At 39.4% G+C, this 17,863-nt stretch overlaps 1 protein-coding gene and 2 pseudogenes across 3 annotated transcripts in view; 1 reads left to right on the top strand and 2 right to left on the bottom strand.

The window, feature by feature from the left end:
- The window catches only part of FBXL20 (F-box and leucine rich repeat protein 20), a 105,402-nt gene that overhangs the window by 56,618 nt on the left and 30,921 nt on the right, over nt 1–17,863 (bottom strand). The window lies entirely within an intron of this gene.
- Nucleotides 6,966–7,511, bottom strand: LOC136393744 (large ribosomal subunit protein uL6-like; annotated as a pseudogene).
- Nucleotides 13,208–13,278, top strand: LOC136396352 (small nucleolar RNA U3; annotated as a pseudogene).

Raw genomic sequence — 17,863 nt, 5'->3', positions numbered from 1 at the left:
TGGCTACACCTGCTTTTCTGTGTATGCTATGTGCTTAGAGAATCATTTTCCACACTTTCATTTTGAATCTTTGTCTTTGCAGCTTAGTCATGGCTCTTGAAGGCAGCATCTAGTCGGGTTTTGTTTTTTTGATCCAGTCTGCTACTTTGTGCCTTTTTATTGGTAAATTTAGTTCACTTGCACTTAGGGTAATTATTGATGTATAAGGATTTCCTGTCTGACCAGACAGTGGCACAGTGGCTAGAGCATCGAACTGGAACATGGAGGACTCAGATTCGAAACCCCAAGGTCACTGACTTGAGTGTGGGCTCATCGGCTTGAGCATGGGCTCACCAGATTTAGCACAGGGTCACTGGCTTGAGTATGGGATCATATACATGACCCCATGGTTGCTGGCTTGAGCCCAAAGGTCGCTGCCTTGAAGCCCAGGGTCACTGGTGAGCCCAAGGTCACTGGCTTGAGCAAGGGGCAACTAGCTCTGCTGTAGCGCCCTCCCCCTCCACCAAGTCACATATGAGAAAGCAATCAGTGAACAATGAAGGTGCTGCAATGAAGAATTGATGCTTCTCATCTCTCTCCCTTCCTGTCTGTTCCTATCTGTCCCTCTCTCTCTCTCTCTCTCACGCACTCTCTCTCTCTCTCTCTCTCTCTCCGTCTCTATCAAAAAAAAAATTCCTATAGTCATTTTGTTTTCTGGTAGCTCTGTACCTCCAACTGTTTTTTTTTCCTTTGTGTTTCTGACTTGTTTTTGTGTAATGGTATTCTATACCTTTTTCCTTTATTTCCTCTTTTTGTAAGTTATATGTATGTATAAGCTTTAGGTTTCAGTGTGTGCAGTTACCATCAGGTTTCTGAAAAAGGAATTTCATATACATAGTAGTCTTTTTTCTTTTGAATGTATATGATCTCCATCCTCCTTTGCAAATTCAGACCTTTACTCCCTCCTCTTGTTTTTGTTGTGACAGATTATCCCTATTTATGCTGTTTTTTGATTATATTAACTCAGTTTTGTGACCTTCTGTTCTTTGTTTCAAGTAGAATAATTTCCTTGAGGACTTCCTGCAATGGAAGTCTTCTGGTGATAAGGTCCCTCAGCTTCTGTATGCTCGAAAAAAGTTTCTCCTTCATATCTAAAGGATAACTCTGCTGAATATATTTTCTTGGCCGGTAATTTCTCTCTTTCAATAATTTGAATATTTGGCTCCATTTTCTTCTACATTGTGGAGTTTCTGCTGAGAAGTCCGATGATAAACTAATGGGCTTTCCTTTATAGGTTACCTTCTTTTCTTTTCCCTGGCTAAGGACTTGGTGACAGAAGTTGGTTCAACTACCAAGTTTCAGTGCAGCAAACAAACTACCTTAAAGTAATACTACTGCCTGACAAGTACATGTGTTAGAAAATTATCTGACGTCAAAGAATAATCTGCTTCCCGATAATAGCAATTTGTGGAAGCTGTTTTATGTTTTAAAAAAATCATATCCCTCTTCTACAACTCTAGATGTAAAAAGGAATAAAACTCACACACAGCTGCTGATCTTTTCCCTCACTTCAGTCTAGACTGACTGAATGCTGTTGTCTCTGTGGGAACAAGAAGGCATATGAAGGGAAAAAGAATCGACAGTAACCTGGGAGGATCTGGAAAACACCAGATGTATAAAACATCTGTCCAGATTTGTATTTCCGTTATCATCCTTTTGCACATATTGTATGTACCCTATCCCAAGTATGTAAGAAAATATAAGAGGAATGGTTCACAAATCTGACAAGCAGCAGCAGCAGTATCAAGGGGGACCTTGTTAGAAATGCAAATTCTTGATCTGTACCTCACACATATAGAATCAGCAACTGTGTTTGGGGAGGAAAAGGAGGGAAAGAGGGGCAATTTATACTCTAACAAGCCCTCCAGGAGATACCGATGTTTCTTTGAAGTTTGAGATCCAATGGGCCAGATGAAGTAGACTGACGATCTCAGAACCCAAGAAATTACAGTTCTGACAGATACTCAGAATAGTTTATTATTTGAAGTGACACAGCAATGGAGTTTAGAAAATAATCTTAGAGATAGTTACACAATAATTTTAGATGTTTTCTAGGAAATTTCTGCTCCAGTTAATGGTATTGTTTACAAAATAAATGTTTCACAGAAACAAATCAAATATGTCTTAGATATTTTACTATTTCAGCTAAATCCAAACTTAAGTTTCTCATGCAAAATACAAAGGGTATCAAAACTGGTTAGATCAAGGCTATAATAAATTACAGGAAATTTGTGAAGGATTAGCTATAATCATTGTAGAGGAAATAACTATTCAAACATCTGACATTCTTAGGTAATCTGGTTTCATAGTAACATGAGGATAGTATATCATTATGTATTGTTATAATCTATCCACAATTATATATAAGGATGTAGTCAAAAGAAAAATACATGAGAGCAATTAGATGATTCTCTTCTTATTATCTGTTTCAAGGTAGGACATCAACCCCTTAAAAAATTACATTAGCACTATTGTTGCTCTTCACAGCACTGTAATTGTTTTTCTATATAGATGTTTTCTACATAGCTGAAAATATAACTTTAAAACCACATATTGTATGTACCCTATCCCAAGTATGTAAGAAAGTATAAGAGGAATGGTTCACAAATCTGACAAGCAACAGCAGTATCAAGGGGGACCTTGTTAGAAATGCAAATTCTTGATCTGTACCTCACACATATAGAATCAGCAACTGTGTTTGGGGAGGAAAAGGAGGGAAAGAATCTCTGATACATGCAGCTAAAATTATTTAGCCTTCTGATAATTTTCAAATCTTACTTTGGAACATTCTGGGGACTAACTAACTAACATAATGAATTTAAATACTTAGCATACAAACAAGACCCAGGAAACCAATTCAATAAACTTTATTTTCATTTTTTTTTATTTTATAATTTTTCTGAAGTGAGAAGGAGGGAGGCAGAGAGACAGACTCCCACATGTGCCCACTAGGGGGCATTACTCCATTGCAACCCGAGCCATTATAGCGCCTGAGGCGGAGGCCATGGAGCCATTCTCAGTGCCAGGGCCAACTTTGCTCCAATGGAGCCTTGGCTGCGAGAAGGGAAGAGAAGAGATGAATAGAAAGGAGAGGGGGAAGGGTGGAGAAGCAGAGGCGCTTCTCCTGTGCACCCTGGTTGGGAATCGAACATAGGACTTCCACACATCAGGCCGATGCACTACCACTGAGCCAACCGGCCAGGGCCTCAAGAAGCTTTAAATCCAGGCTCTGGGTGGGAAATGACAGTGAACAAAGGAAAGAGAAAAGAAACAAATGCTTTGCTCAACAGTGAACCCTGCTGATAATTAATTTAAAAGTATAGTTACCAACTTCAAAAAAAACAAATTAAAACATCAGATTTATATTATTCAAGCTTTATAGGAGAAATAAAAAATTTAACAAGCATTTTGGCAGAGAATACTAGTTATCCCCCAATATCCAGTCTCCTCTTCCAGAATAACAGAATTCCCACTTTTTAGCTAGCACAGGGCTATATGGAAAAAAGACTTTACTACCCTTGCAGCTAGGTAAGGCCAGGTTACTAAGTTCTGACCAATGGAATGTATGAAAAAGTGACATATGCAATTTCGGGAGTGTCCTTAGAGAGGGTGTGCTGCTTCTTGACTCCCTCAATTCTACTGCCTGAAATGTGGTTAGGATGACTGAACACCTGTATCACGAGGTTGAAAAGCAGTTTTAAAGATAAGCAGAAAACAGGAAAAAGCCTGCAGATGATTGCAGAGACATCATGGCTCTAGACTTTATATAAAATAAAAATAAATGTATCACATTTAAGCCACTTTTAATTTGAATCTCTGATACATGCGGCTAAATTTATGAATGTATTTTTAAGATTTTAAAAAGGTGTATTTTGTTTTGCAAGATAAAAAGAGTTCTAGAGATTAGTTGCTCAACATTGTAAGTGGATTGTATACTTAAAAATGATGATGGCACAGGCTGGTTTGCTCAGTGGATAGAGTGTTGGCCTGGGGTATGGATGTCCCAGATTCGATTCCCAGTCAGGACACATAGATCTGCTTCTTTCCCCTTCCTCTCCCCCTTCTCTTCCTCTTCCCCTCCTGCAGCCAGTGGCTCAACTGGTTCTAGTGTCAGCCCAAGGTGCTGAGGTAGCTCAGCTGGTTCCAGCTCAGGCACTAAAAAGAGCTCAGTTGATTCAAGCATTGGCCCTAGACGGGGGTTGCAGGGTAGATCCCAGTTGGGGCACATGTGGGAGGTCTGGCCCACAAACTCCCCTCCACTCATTGAAATCACCAGTATGAAACTCTGGGCTTGCCTGGTCAAGGCATATATGACAATCAATCAATGAATCAACAACTAAAGTGAAGCAACTATGAGTTGATACTTCTCACTCCCTGTCCCTTTCTCCCCTCTCTCTGCAAAATCAATAAGTAAAATAATCTTAAAAAAATGATGAAATGGCAAATTTTATCTTAAATGTATTTTTCCACAATTAAAAGAATTATGTGGGGTTTTTTTTTTCATTTTAATTCTGAATTTAGGAAGCATCTTAAAATTAAAATCAGAAGCTTTCTGTGGTTTATAAAATAATGGTACATTTTAGAATTCATGCCTGACCAGGTGGTGGCGCAGTGGATAGAGCGTCGGACTGGGATGCGGAAGGACCCAGGTTCGAGACCCCGGGGTTGCCAGCTTGAGCACGGGCTCATCTGGCTTGAGCAAAAAAAGCTCACTAGCATGGACCCAAGGTCACTGGCTCAAGCAGGGGGTTACTCAGTCTGCTGAAGGCCCGCGGTCACGGCACATATGAGAAAGCAATCAATGAACAACTACAGTGTCGCAACAAAAAAACTGATGATTGATGCTTCTCATCTCTCTCCGTTCCTGTCTGTCTGTCCCTATCTATCCTTCTATCTGACTCTCTCTCTGTCCCTGTAAAAAAATTAAAAAAAAAAAATTCACAGCAACTTATTAATTATACATAGTGAAATATAACCAACAGGAGAAAAACAAAATAGAACTTGACCACTTGCTTCTTCTCAAATTCTGTGCTTTTTGCTCATGTTATTTTCTCTAAAGTAACTGTGAAACTAATCTTGCCTAATCTGTCAACAGAAATAGATTACTGTCCATTGGACATGCTCTTGATGCCACGAAGCCTTTCCCACTCTAACTGGATGTGCTGGATCCTTCTCCGATGAAACCCAACGCACCTCAAAGCTCAGAACAACAGTACTGAGCTGGTGTGGTGTCCTTTATATCAGACTGTAAGCTGACAGGAAAGGGGCCTTTTCTGTATAGTTCACCACAGTATAGTCAGAAAGCAATACAGCACCTAGAAATTATTGAACCAATGAATACTGTTTATATCATAGGAATCGGGAAATATTCTCTTGACTGTATATCTACGGTGGGTTTTTTTTCACCTTTTATCTCTATAGTAGAGCGCAAAAATAAATCAACAAACTGTTACCCTAAATTTAGTAAATAAGATGCAAATGACATTAACACAGTAACAGCTTGAATATCATTATAACAAATACTGGAAATACATGAAGAAACAAGTCTGCAGATACAGCTTATGGCCCATTTATCTCAAGGTACTTTAGCTACAGTAAATTTGTTTATAAAAAAGTTTTAATAATTGTTAAGTTTCACCATCATAGAATTTCACCTGCATACAGCATTTTCACCCCAAGTGAGAAGAGGGGATAGAGACACACAGACTCCAGCATACGCCCTGACGGGATCCACCCAGCAAGCCACCTACGGGGCAATGCTCTGCCCACCTGGGGCCATACTTGCAGCTGAGCTGTTTTTTTTAAGCACCTGAGGTAGAGGCTCCACAGAGCCATCCATCCTCAGCACCCAGGGGCAATATGCTTGAATCAATTGAGTCATGGCTTCAGGAGAGGAAGAAAGAGAGAGAAAGAAAGAAGAGAATGTGCGAGGAAGGGGTAGAGAAGCAGATGGTTGCCTCTCCTGTATGCCCTGACTGGGAATCAAACCCAGGACTTCCACACGCCAGGCTGACACTATCACTGAGCCAACTGACCAGGGCCTCCATACAGCATTTTAAAACAGCCTTGTTATAGTATAATTCACATACAATAAAATTTACTGGCTTTAAGTGTACACTTCAGTAATTTGTGGTACAACCAACACAATCCACTTTTGATGAATTTCCACCACCCTAAAAGTATCACTCATACCCATTTGCAATCAATCCTGTGTTGATTCCTAACCTCAAGCAACCACTAAGCCGCTTTCTATCTCTCTCTATTTTCCTTTCCTGGACATTACAAAAATGGACATGTAGCCTGACCCATGGTGGTACAGTAAATAGAGCATAGCCTGGAATGCTGAAGTCCCTATTTCAAAACCCTGAGGTGGCTGGCTTGAGTGCGGGTTTGCCAGCTTGAGCGTGGGGTTGCTGGCTTGAGCAAGGGGTCACTGGCTCAGCTTGAGCCCCCCGGTCCAGGTAAGTACAAGAAGCAATCAATGGACAATTAAAATAAAGCAACTACAAGTTGATGTTTCTCACTCTCTCTTCCCTCTCTCTCCCTTCCTGTCTCTTTCTCAAAAAAACAAATAAATGAAAGTAAAACATATGTCATCTTTTGCCCCAGACTAATTTTATTCAGCACAATACCCTCTAGGTCCAATGGGATTCAGCCAGTTTGCCCTGGTTCAGCAAGCACCAATAATTCATTCCTTTTTATTGCTGAATAGTATTCCAGTGTATGGAATGTCATATTTTGTTTAATGTTCCTAGCTGACAGACTTTTAGATTACTACAATCTTTCCCCCAACCCCCACCAAATCAATACATGGCTTTTATTGCATCTTTAAAATATCACAAGTCTAAGGAATCATCCAGCATCTTGCTGTTTCTACAGCTAGACAACTTAGATCTTATTCATCAGCCCGCTGAACTATTCCTTTTTCAGAGACAGATACCATCTAAAATTTTTCTGATATCCCTGTTTTTAACTGTTGAGGCTTGCTGAATTAAAGCAGCTGAAATTGATACAGGTTCAATGTCATTTCCTTCAAGAACTGACTCATCTTTCTGGCTTCCTTCATTTTCTGGGCTTGAAATACAGAACGAGCATTGCCTGGCCTCATCCGAACCATGTGGATGTATTCTTTGCCTGAGAATTTCTGATTTCAAGAAGAGAACCACTCTCCTGAAAATTGACGTGGACAGGAAAGTGTAACGGTGGTGACAGAAGACCAGTGTGACACCCTCGGATCATGTTCTGTGCAGGACTACTGGTAGTGCAAATGGTAGCCAGTTCCTCTCTATTTCCCCACCATTCTTCAACCCGGAATCTGTTCTTCTTTCTGAGGAGACTGAGGTTTATATGGATGCGTTTGAAGTCCCTTGAAGAGGGCCTATGAGGCCCTTCACAATAACTGTGTGTCCCTTCAGAGTAATGTCAACACTTTCTAGAATGTCAACAGTCTGATGGCTGAGAACGGTCTTCATCCTCGCAATAGATGTGGGAGAAGTGGATTATTAAAATCTTTTTACTATTATAAATAATGCTGCTATGATCACTGTCTTTTTGTCCTATTAGTCTACTTTTAATATTATCTTGTATTGGTTTCAAGGTGTACAGCATAAAGGTTAGGTAATTATATACTTCACAAAGTCTCCCCTGATATTTATAGTACCCACCTGGCACCATATAGTTATTGCAATATTTTACTATATTCCCTACACTGTACTTTACATCATTGTGACTGTTTTGTAACTACCAATTTGTACGTTTTAATCCCTTCACCTCTTTTACCCAGTTCCCTCAACCCCCTCCATTCTGGCAACCAAGAGTCCACTTTCTGTATCTACGAGTCTTTCTCACTTTTTTAATTTTGTTCTTTATATTCCACATATAAATGAATCACATGGAATTTGTCCTTCTCTGACAGACTAATTTTATTCAGCACAATACCCTCTAGGTCCAATGGATTCAGCCAGTTTGCCCTGGTTCAGCAGAACCGATACCTAATTTTTTGAGTTTGGCAAACCGGTTGTTAAAATAGCACTTGTAATCAGGGTTCTAAAGAGGGTGCCTGGGAAGCTGCCCAATGTGGAAATCACAAATTTACATTCCTTACTTTTCTAACGTTCATCTGTGCAACAGCATTTTCTAACGTCCGTAGTAATGTTCATTCTGTCTATAGGTGAAAAAAATTGCAAGTGAGAATGCCAATCAAGAAGCCATTTGGCCTGAACAGGCAGTGGCATAGTGGATAGAGTGCTGGACTGGGACGCAGAGGACCCAAGTTTGAAACCCCGAGGTCACTGGCTTGAGTGCAGGCTCACCAGCTTATTAAGTGTAGGGTCACTGACTAGAGCATGGGATCACAGACATGATCCTATGGTTGCTGGCTTGAAGCCAAGGTCACTGGCTTGAGCGAGGGGTCACGTGGTCTGCTGTAGCTCCCCAAATAAGGCACATATGAAAAAGCAATCAATGAAAACTGAGGTGCTGCAACAAAAAACTGATGCTTCTCATCTCTCTCCTTTCCTGTCTGTCCCTATCTGTCCCTTTTTCTGTCTGTCTCTGTCACACACACAAAAAAAGGCAGTATGAAAATATCTTAAAAAATAGTTTTATTGTTTTTTGTCAGGTATTATTTATTTTGTTTTTGTTTTTTTTTAGAGAGACAGAGAGAGTCAGAGAGAGGGACAGACAGGGACAGACAGGAACGAAGAGATGAGAAGCATCAATCGTTAGTTTTTCGTTGCGCGTTGCGACACCTTAGTTCAGGGGTCCCCAAACTTTTTACACAGGGGACCAGTTCACTGTCCCTCAGACCATTGGAGGCCAGACTATAAAAAAAACTATGAACAAATCTCTATGCACACTGCATATATCTTATTTTAAAGTAAAAAAAAAAAAAAAAAACGAGAACAAATACAATATTTAAAATAAAGAACAAGTAAATTTAAATCAACAAACTGACCAGTATTTCAGTGGGAACTATGCTCCTCTCACTGACCACCAATGAAAGAGGTGCCCCTTCTGGAAGTGCGGCGGGGGCCAGATAAATGGCCTCAGGGGGCCTCATGCGGTCTGCAGGCTGTAGTTTGGGGACCCCTGCCTTAGCTGTTCATGATTGCTTTCTCATATGTGCCTTGACTGCGGGCCTTCAGCAGACCGAGTAACCCCTTGCTCGTGCCAACAACCTTGAGTCCAAGCTGGTTTGCTCAAACCAGATGAGCCCACTGCTCAAGCTGGCGACCTCGGGGTCTCAAACCTGGGTCCTCCGCATCCCAGTCCGATGCTCTATCCACTGCGCCACCACCTGGTTGAGCTTATTTAGTATTTTTTCATTAATATTTTAAAACTTTTGTAACAATCGAGTTTTGTGTACTCCTTTTATTGTTATTTATTAAATGCATGCAGTAGTAAACTATCTTTTCGATATATCGTTTTTTTATACTTAAAACGATCATTAGGGCAGAGGACCGGATGTTAAATTATTTGAATCCTACCACTGTTAGGGTCTACCCATGCTGTTGCAAATGGTAAGATTTCATTTGATCATTCTCATACAAGTTTTCCGTTTCTCATGAATATAATCTCAGAAAACTACTAAGCTGTATTGTATGGTAAATTCATTTTAAACTTTTAAAGAACCACTCAATTGTTTTCCAAAGCGGTTGAACCATTTTACAATACATTCCCACCAGCACTGTATGCTGATTCTAGTTTGTCCGTAAGTTAACTATCACTTGTTCATTGTCTACATAATTGTAGCAGTCCTATGGAATGCTATGTCACTGTGGTTTTGGTTTGCATTTTCCTAGTTAGTAATGCTGTTGTGCATCTTTTCATGTGCTTATTAGTCATTCAAATGACTTCCTTGGTGAACTGAGTACTCAAATCACTTGCCCATTTATTGTTTGTCTTACTATTGAAATTTAAGGGCTCGCCTGACCAGGCGGTGGCACAGTGGATAGAGCGTCAGATTGGGATGCAGAGGACCCAGGTTCGAGACCCCGAAGCTGCCAGCTTGAGCGTGGGCTCATCTGGCATGACCAAAAAGCTCACCAGCTTGGACCCAAGGTCACAGGCTTGAGGAAAGGGTTACTCGGTCTGCTGTAGCCCCAAGGTCAAGGCACATATGAGAAAGCAATCAATGAACTAAGATGTCGCAACGAAAAACTGATAATTGATGCTTCTCATCTCCGTTCCTGTCTATACCTCTCTCTGACTCTCTCTGTCCCTATAAAAAAACAATAAAATAAAATAAAATTTAAAAATTTTTTAAAAAGTAAATTCTTGAGGAATTAAAAAAAAAAAGAAATTTAAGGGCTCTATTACATACAGGCCCTTTATGTACAGTCTGATTTGTAAATATTTTCTCCCATTGTGTGGATTGTGTCTTCCTGGAATCTTTTGAAACACAGATGGTTTTAATTTTGATAAAGTCCTATTTATTTATTTATTTATTTATTTATTTATTTGTATTTTTCTGAAGCTGGAAACGGGGAGAGACAGTCAGACAGACTCCCGCATGCGCCCGACTGGGATCCACCCGGCATGCCCACCAGGGGGCGATGCTCTGCCCACCAGGGGGGCAATGCTCTGCCCCTCCGGGGCGTCGCTCTATCGCGACCAGAGCCACTCCAGCACCTGGCCAAGGAGCCATCCCCAGCGCCCGGGGCCATCTTTGCTACAATGGAGCCTCGGCTGCGGGAGGGGAAGAGAGAGACAGAGAGGAAGGAGAGCGGGAGGGGTGGAGAAGTAGATGGGTGCTTCTTCTGTGTGCCCCGGCCGGGAAACGAACCTGGGACCCCTTGCACACCAGGCTGACGCTCTACCACTGAGCCAACCGGCCAGGGCCTTCCAATTTATTTTTTAATGGGTCTTTTGATGTCATATATATGAACTCTACCTAGTCAAAAGTTATAAAAATTACCTGCTATTTTTTTTTATCTGCTATATTTTATTCTAGAAGTTTTACAGTAATTTCTCTTAAATTTACGTCTATGATCCACTTCAAGTTTTGTGTCTGGTGTGACATGAAACCCAAGTTCATCTTTTCCCATGTAGATACCCAATGTTTTAACATCATTTGTTTAAAAGACTATTATTTTCTCATCAAATTTCCTTTATTAAAACATTTACTGAAAATCAAATGACCCAAAAATATCTTTATTTTTGAATTCTCAATACTGTTCCATTAACCCCCAGTTGGCAAACGGCAGCTCGCAAGCCACATGCGCAGCTCTTTGGCCCCTTGAGTGTGGCTCGTCCACAAAATACCACGTGCGGGCACTGCCTCGGTAAGGAATGTACCTACCTATATAGTTTAAGTTTTAGAAATTTGGCTCTCAAAAGAAATTTCCATCATTGTACTGTTGATACTTGGCTCTCATGAGTTTGCCGACCACTGCATAAACTGACTTTATGCCAATAACTATCTTGACTTCTACAGCTTTATGGTAAACTCTGAAACCAGGAAGTGTAAGTCCTCTTATTTCACTCTTTTTTCCAAAATCATTTTGAAAATTCTGGGATCTTTGCATTTCCATGTAAATTTTAGAACTTTCTTGCCAACTTCTAAAAAAAAGGAGCCCACTGGGATTTTGACAGCTTACACTGATAGATCAACTTGAAGAAAACTGCCATCTTAATACTGAGTCTTCCAAAACAAAAATTTGGAATGTCTGTTCATTTATTTACGTCTTCTTTAATTTCTCTCAGCAATGTTTTATAATTTTCAGTGTATAAGCCTTTTGTTACATTTAGTCCCAGGCACTTTATTCTTTTTAATGCTATTGTGAATAGAGTTGTACTTTTAATTTACTTCCAGGATTGCTTAATGCTAGTATGTAGTGCATATAATTCATTACATTCAACATATTCATGGCTTTGACTCTAAAGTGTTTCTCTTATACAGCATAAAGTTGAATCTTGTATTTTAAAAAAAATTCAGTTTGATAATATGTATTTTGTGTGTGTGTGTGTGTGTGACAGAGAGAGTCAGAGAGAGGGATAGACGGACAGGAAGGGAGAGCGATGAGAAGCATCAATTCTTCGTTGCAGCACTTTAGTTGTTCACTGATTGTTTTCTCATATGTGCCTTGACCGCAGGCCTTCAGCAGACCGAGTAATCCCTTGCTCGAGCCAGCGACCTTGGGGCCAAGCTGGTGAGCTTTTGCTCAAACCGGATGAGCCCACGCTCAAGCTGGCAAGCTCGGGTTTCGAACCTTGGTCCTCGGCATCCCAGTCCGATGCTCTATCCACTGCGCCACTGCCTGGTCAGGCGATAATATGTATCTTTTGATTTAAGTATATAAGTCATTCATATTTAATATAATTATTAATTTAGTTGACTATGTCTCTCATTTTGCTACTTGTTTCCTGTAAGTCTGTCTTTTGTTTCATTGTTCTTCTTTTATTGTCTTCTTGTATTTTAAATATTTTCTAGAGTATTGTAATCCCTTTTAAAAATAAGTGTGAAGTTTCCTTCTTAGTGGTTGCTCTAGCAATTACAATATGTATTTTAATTTATCACAATCTATTTTAGATTACTACTCCTTCAATTTGGTAAAATATAGAAACTTTGTTCCAACAGAAACCCATTCTCTTCCACCTTTCTGCTATATGTTACATATTTATCTTAAAAGCCCAATAACACAGTTTCATAATTGTTGTGTTGCACAACTATCTGTTAATTCAGTTAAACTAATAAAAAAACTACTTATAGCCTTCTATATTTACTTATAGTCTTCTATATTTATAGCCTTCTATAATTAACTTTTTTTTTTAGATTTTATTTATTGATTTTACAGAGAGAGGAGAGGGGGGTGGGAGCAAAAAATATCAACTCATAGTTGCTTCACTTTAGTTGTTCATTGATTGCTTGTCATATGTGCCTTGACTTGGCAAGCCCAGGGTTTTGAACCTGCAACCTTAGCATTCCAGGTCGATGCTTTATCCACTGTGCCACCATAGGTCAGGCTGTAATTAACTTTTACAGTGCTTTTCTTGCAAGTTCTATGGTCTGGAACCATTAATATTTCATGTAAGGCAGGTCTGCTAACAACAAATTCTCTATGCTTGTCTGAGAATGTCCTTAGGTTGCCTAAATTTTTCAATTATAGTTCTGTTGGATATGGAATTCACTTTTTAAAAATTATTTTTGAAGGGAAATTCACATAATAAGACTATACTTTCAGGGATCATTTCTATAGTTTGTCACATAAAATACACCATTTAAAGTGTATAATTGAGTGGCTTTTAGTGTGTTTGCAGTGTTGTAAAACTAACACCTCTCCCTAGTTTAAATATTTTCATTCCCCCAGCACACCTCATACTCATTAAGTAACCACACCTGAGACCTACCACTCCACCCATGTCCTCCCATCCCCAGGACCTAGCCAACCTCTAATCTCCTTTCTACCATTATGGATTTCTCTATTCTGGATATTTCACATAAATGGGATCATTCAATAAGTCTTTTATGTCTGGCTTATTTCACTTTTTATAACATTATGGAGGTTCATCCATATAGTACCACCATGTCTCAGTAATCCATTGTTTTATGGCAAAATAATACTCCATTGTATGGACATACCATAGTTGGTTTATCCATTGATCTGTCAAAGGACAACGGGGCTATTTCTACCTTTTGGCTGTTGTGAATACTGATACTATGAAGACTGTTTATGTACAAGCACTTTTATGAATATTTGTTTTTAATTCTTTGGTATCTATCTAGAAGTGGAGTTTCTAGGTCATATGGTATTTCTATGTCTAACTTTCAAGGCACTGTCAAATTTTCCCCAGTGCCTGTACCATTTTACATCCCTACCAGCAAGGTACAAGGGTACAAATTTCTCCTCATCATGGCCAACACTTATTTTCCTTCCCTCCCCCCTATTTTTAATTATACCTATCCTAGTGGGTGTGAAGAGCTATTTCATTGTGCTTTTGATTTGCACTTCCATAATGACTAATGATGTTGAACATACCTCAGTGTTTGTTGGTCGTCTCTGTATCTTCTTTGAGGAAGTGTCTATTCAAGTCCTTTGCCCTTTAAAAACTGGATTGTTTTGTTGTAGCGGCTTGTTAAATGTTCTTTATATATTCCAGATAATAGACCCTTATTAGATAAATAATTTGCATATAGTTTCCCCCATTCATTAGGTTGTCTTTTCATTTCCTTGAGGGTGTCCTTTCTTGTTCTTTCTACATTTTGAATGTCATTCACCTGCTTTCTGGCTTCAATTGTTTCTGATGAAAAGTCACCTGTTCATTACACTGCTGTTCCCTTGTATATCATGAATTATTTTTGTATTGCTTTCCACATTTTTCATTGTACTGGATTTAAACAGTTCAATAAAAATATGTCCAGGTATACATCTCTATGTGTTCATCTTACTTGTAAATCATCTAGATTTTTGCATGTGTAGATAAATGTTTTATCAGATTTGGGAAATTTTCACCTGTTATTTCTTCAAATATTCTTTTTCACTCTCCCATTCCTTTTAAGACTCTTAGTACATTTTGTTCCGTTCTTTTCTTCAAACTAGATCATTTCTATTGCTCTGTATTCAAGCTCACTGATTCTCTCATTATGTGATCTCCAAATTGCTGAGTCCCTCTAGTGACTTTTTCAGTTATTCTATTTTTCAACCCTATAATTTCCATTTGTTTGGGGTTTTTTTTCTTTTAGTGAGAGAGAGACAGGAAGGAAGAGAGATGAGAAGCATCAACTCATAGTTGTGGCACCTTAGTTGTTCAATGATTGCTTTCTCATATGTGCCTTAACCAAGAGGCTCCAGCTGAGCCAGTGACCCCTTGCTCAAGCCAGAGACCTTGGGCTTCAAGCCAGTGACCTTTGGGCTCTAGCCAGTGACCATGGGGTCATATCTATGATCTCACGCTTAAGCCAGTGACCCCACGCTCAAGCTGGTGAGCAAGTGTTCAAGCCAGTTTCAACTGACCTTGGAGTTTCAATTCTGAGTCCTCAGCATCCCAGGCTGACACTCTGTCCACTTTGCCATCACCTGATCAGGCCTCCATTTGGTTCTTTCCTATAATTTCTATCTCTTTATTTATATTCTGTTTGAAAAGTCATTGTCATCATTCTTTCCTTTAATGATTTAAATGGGATTTCCTTTAGTCTTTGAACATGTTTATATTAGCTGCTTTGAAAGTGGCAACTGAGCCACGTGGAAGTTTTGGAAGGGGATATTTTGCATGTGATAAGAATGTAAATCACGGACCCTAGTTAGGTAACTCAGTTGGTTAGAGCATAATCCCAAATCACCAAAATTACGGGTTTGATCCACATACAGGAATCAACCAATCAATGCATAAATAAAGTAGAACAAATCAATGTTTCTCAAGCTCTCCCTCTCTCCCTCACTCAAATCAAATTTTATAAAGTAAAAAAACAAAACAAAACAAAAGTATGCAAAGCACTGGAGCCAGAGGGAAGACCACAGTAGAACATTAGAATAATAGCCCCAAATAATCTTATTTCCTTGTGGTAATGCCCTTTTGCAATGGGATTTTGCTGCCTCTCCCTTCAAAAGTCTGTTTTCTCATCCTCTGTACCTTAGTTAACAATAGTGACTTGGCCTGACCTGTAGTGGTGCAGTGGATAAAGCGTTGACCTGGAATGATGAGGTCACCAGTCTGAAACTAGTGCTTGACTGGTCAAGGCATATACGGGAAGCAACTACTATGAATTGATGCTTCCCGCTTCTCCCCCCTCTTTCTCTCCTCTTCTCTAAAAATCAATCAAATAAAATCTAACCCACCCCAAAAAAAACAATGGTGACTTGATCTGACAAAAGATTGTGGGGTAATACTATACAATTTTCAAGGCTAAGCCTTAAGAGACATTGAAGCTTTTTGCCCTCTTGAAACACCCTGCCACCATGTAAGAAAACCCAGGATAAACTCCTAAATGATGAGACCATGTAGAAAGGCTACCAGCTGACAGTAACACCAAGCTCTCAGACAGTGAGGCCATCTTAGATGCTCAACTTCCAGTCAAGCCACCATATGACTATAGCCTCATGAGTGACCTTTGCCAGTGACCAGCAGAACTGCCAGACTGAATAACTGTGTTAAGCCCCTAAGTTTTAGAGTGGTTGTTAACAGCAAAAGCTACAGAAAAAGATTCTGTGTTTAAAGAGTTTATGACTCATGATCTAAATTTCACAGATTTGAATAAACCTTAATACATAAAAAGGTAACCCAACATAAGTCAAATGTTTTGCTGGGAGGAAATCTTTAGGAAGAGATTAAGGATGAATTTTTATAAAGAAATCCAGAATTGAAACTGCAGAACATTTTTTTAAACTGTATTCTTTCTATAAGTAATTTTTACTGATTATGCCATTCCCTAGCTAAGCCAACACCAGATGTTTTTCTGATTGGCTGGTCTTCTTGCCAGAATTTAAAAGGAAAAACATTTTTGTACAGCTAAGTAAACATAAAACAAAATAAGTCTGTAATTCCTCCACCCAACATCTTGTCCTAACAGAAATATAACTGCCTTTTAGAAGAAAACCACTGCCAGTGCATCACCATCATATGACTAAATTTATCCTGAGAAACAAATCCCTAGATAAAACACCAAGGAAAGAATACATTTAGAAAATAGACATATTACTTAATAGGTCAAACTTTCTGCTTTGGACACCTTCTAACATCTGACTCAATATTTTAAGCTTTCCTTCATCCTGACCTCTGTTTACTTAACCAAAAGCTATATCCACTACCAATTCATTGCTCTCGGTCTAAAATAAATATACATTTTTATTATGTTCTCTGTTGGGTATCTTTATCACCTACGGAGTTTTAACTGTACCCAGGAAAATTTTACGGTCCTTAGGACTCCATGAACTTGATGAGTCACTGGATATGATTGGAATTCATTTAGAGTGCTGCTAATTCCTGGAAATTGTGAATGAAAAAGGGGCTATGTAATAAATCTGAAATCTGTCAAGTTCAGTGACTGAAGTAACCTCACAGAATAGTCATGAATTACTAACTGGGCAGATCATGGTAGGTAGTCACACCCTAGACTTAACAATGTCTTCATTTTTAAAAAAAATTATTTATTTGGCCTGACCAGGCGGTGGCGCAGTGAATAGAGCGTCGGACTGGGATTCCAAGGACCCAGGTTCGAGACCCCAAGGTTGCCAGTTTGAGCGCGGGCTCATCTGGTTTTAGCGAAAGCTCACCAGCTTGGACCCAAGGTCTCTGGCTCAAGCAAGGGGTTACTCGGTCTGCTGAAGGCCCACGGACAAGGCACATATGAGAAAGCAATCAATGAACAACTAAGGTGTCGTAATGAAAAACTAATGATTGATGTTTCTCATCTCTTCCCGTTTCTGTCTGTCCTTATCTATCCCTCTCTCTGCCTCTCTCTCTGTAAAAAAAAAATAATTATTTGTTTATTTATTTAGAGAGACAGAGAAACATCAACTTCTTGTTCCACTTATTTACGCAAACATTGGTTGAGTTTTGTATGTGCCCTGATGGGGATTGAACCTGCAACCTTGGCATATCTGGACAATTTATTAACCAACTGAGCTATCTAGCCAGAGCTATAACTTCCTCTTCTTTATTTCAAAAACTTTTCCATTGATTTAAGAGAGACAGAGAGAGAAGAAGGGGGTTGGGGAAAGCAAGAGTGAAGCATCAACTTGCTCCACTTAGTTGTTCCATTTCGTTGTGCACTCACTGGTTGCTTATCATTTGTGCCCTGACTGAGGAATTGAACCTACAACCTCAGCGCACCAAGACAATGATCTAGCCATTGAACAACCCAGCTGTGGCAGGGCTATATAACTTT

The sequence above is a fragment of the Saccopteryx leptura genome, chromosome 2, assembly GCF_036850995.1.
Source record: "Saccopteryx leptura isolate mSacLep1 chromosome 2, mSacLep1_pri_phased_curated, whole genome shotgun sequence".
NCBI lineage: Eukaryota > Metazoa > Chordata > Mammalia > Chiroptera > Emballonuridae > Saccopteryx > Saccopteryx leptura.
This window is presented reverse-complemented; position numbering and strand designations above follow the sequence as displayed.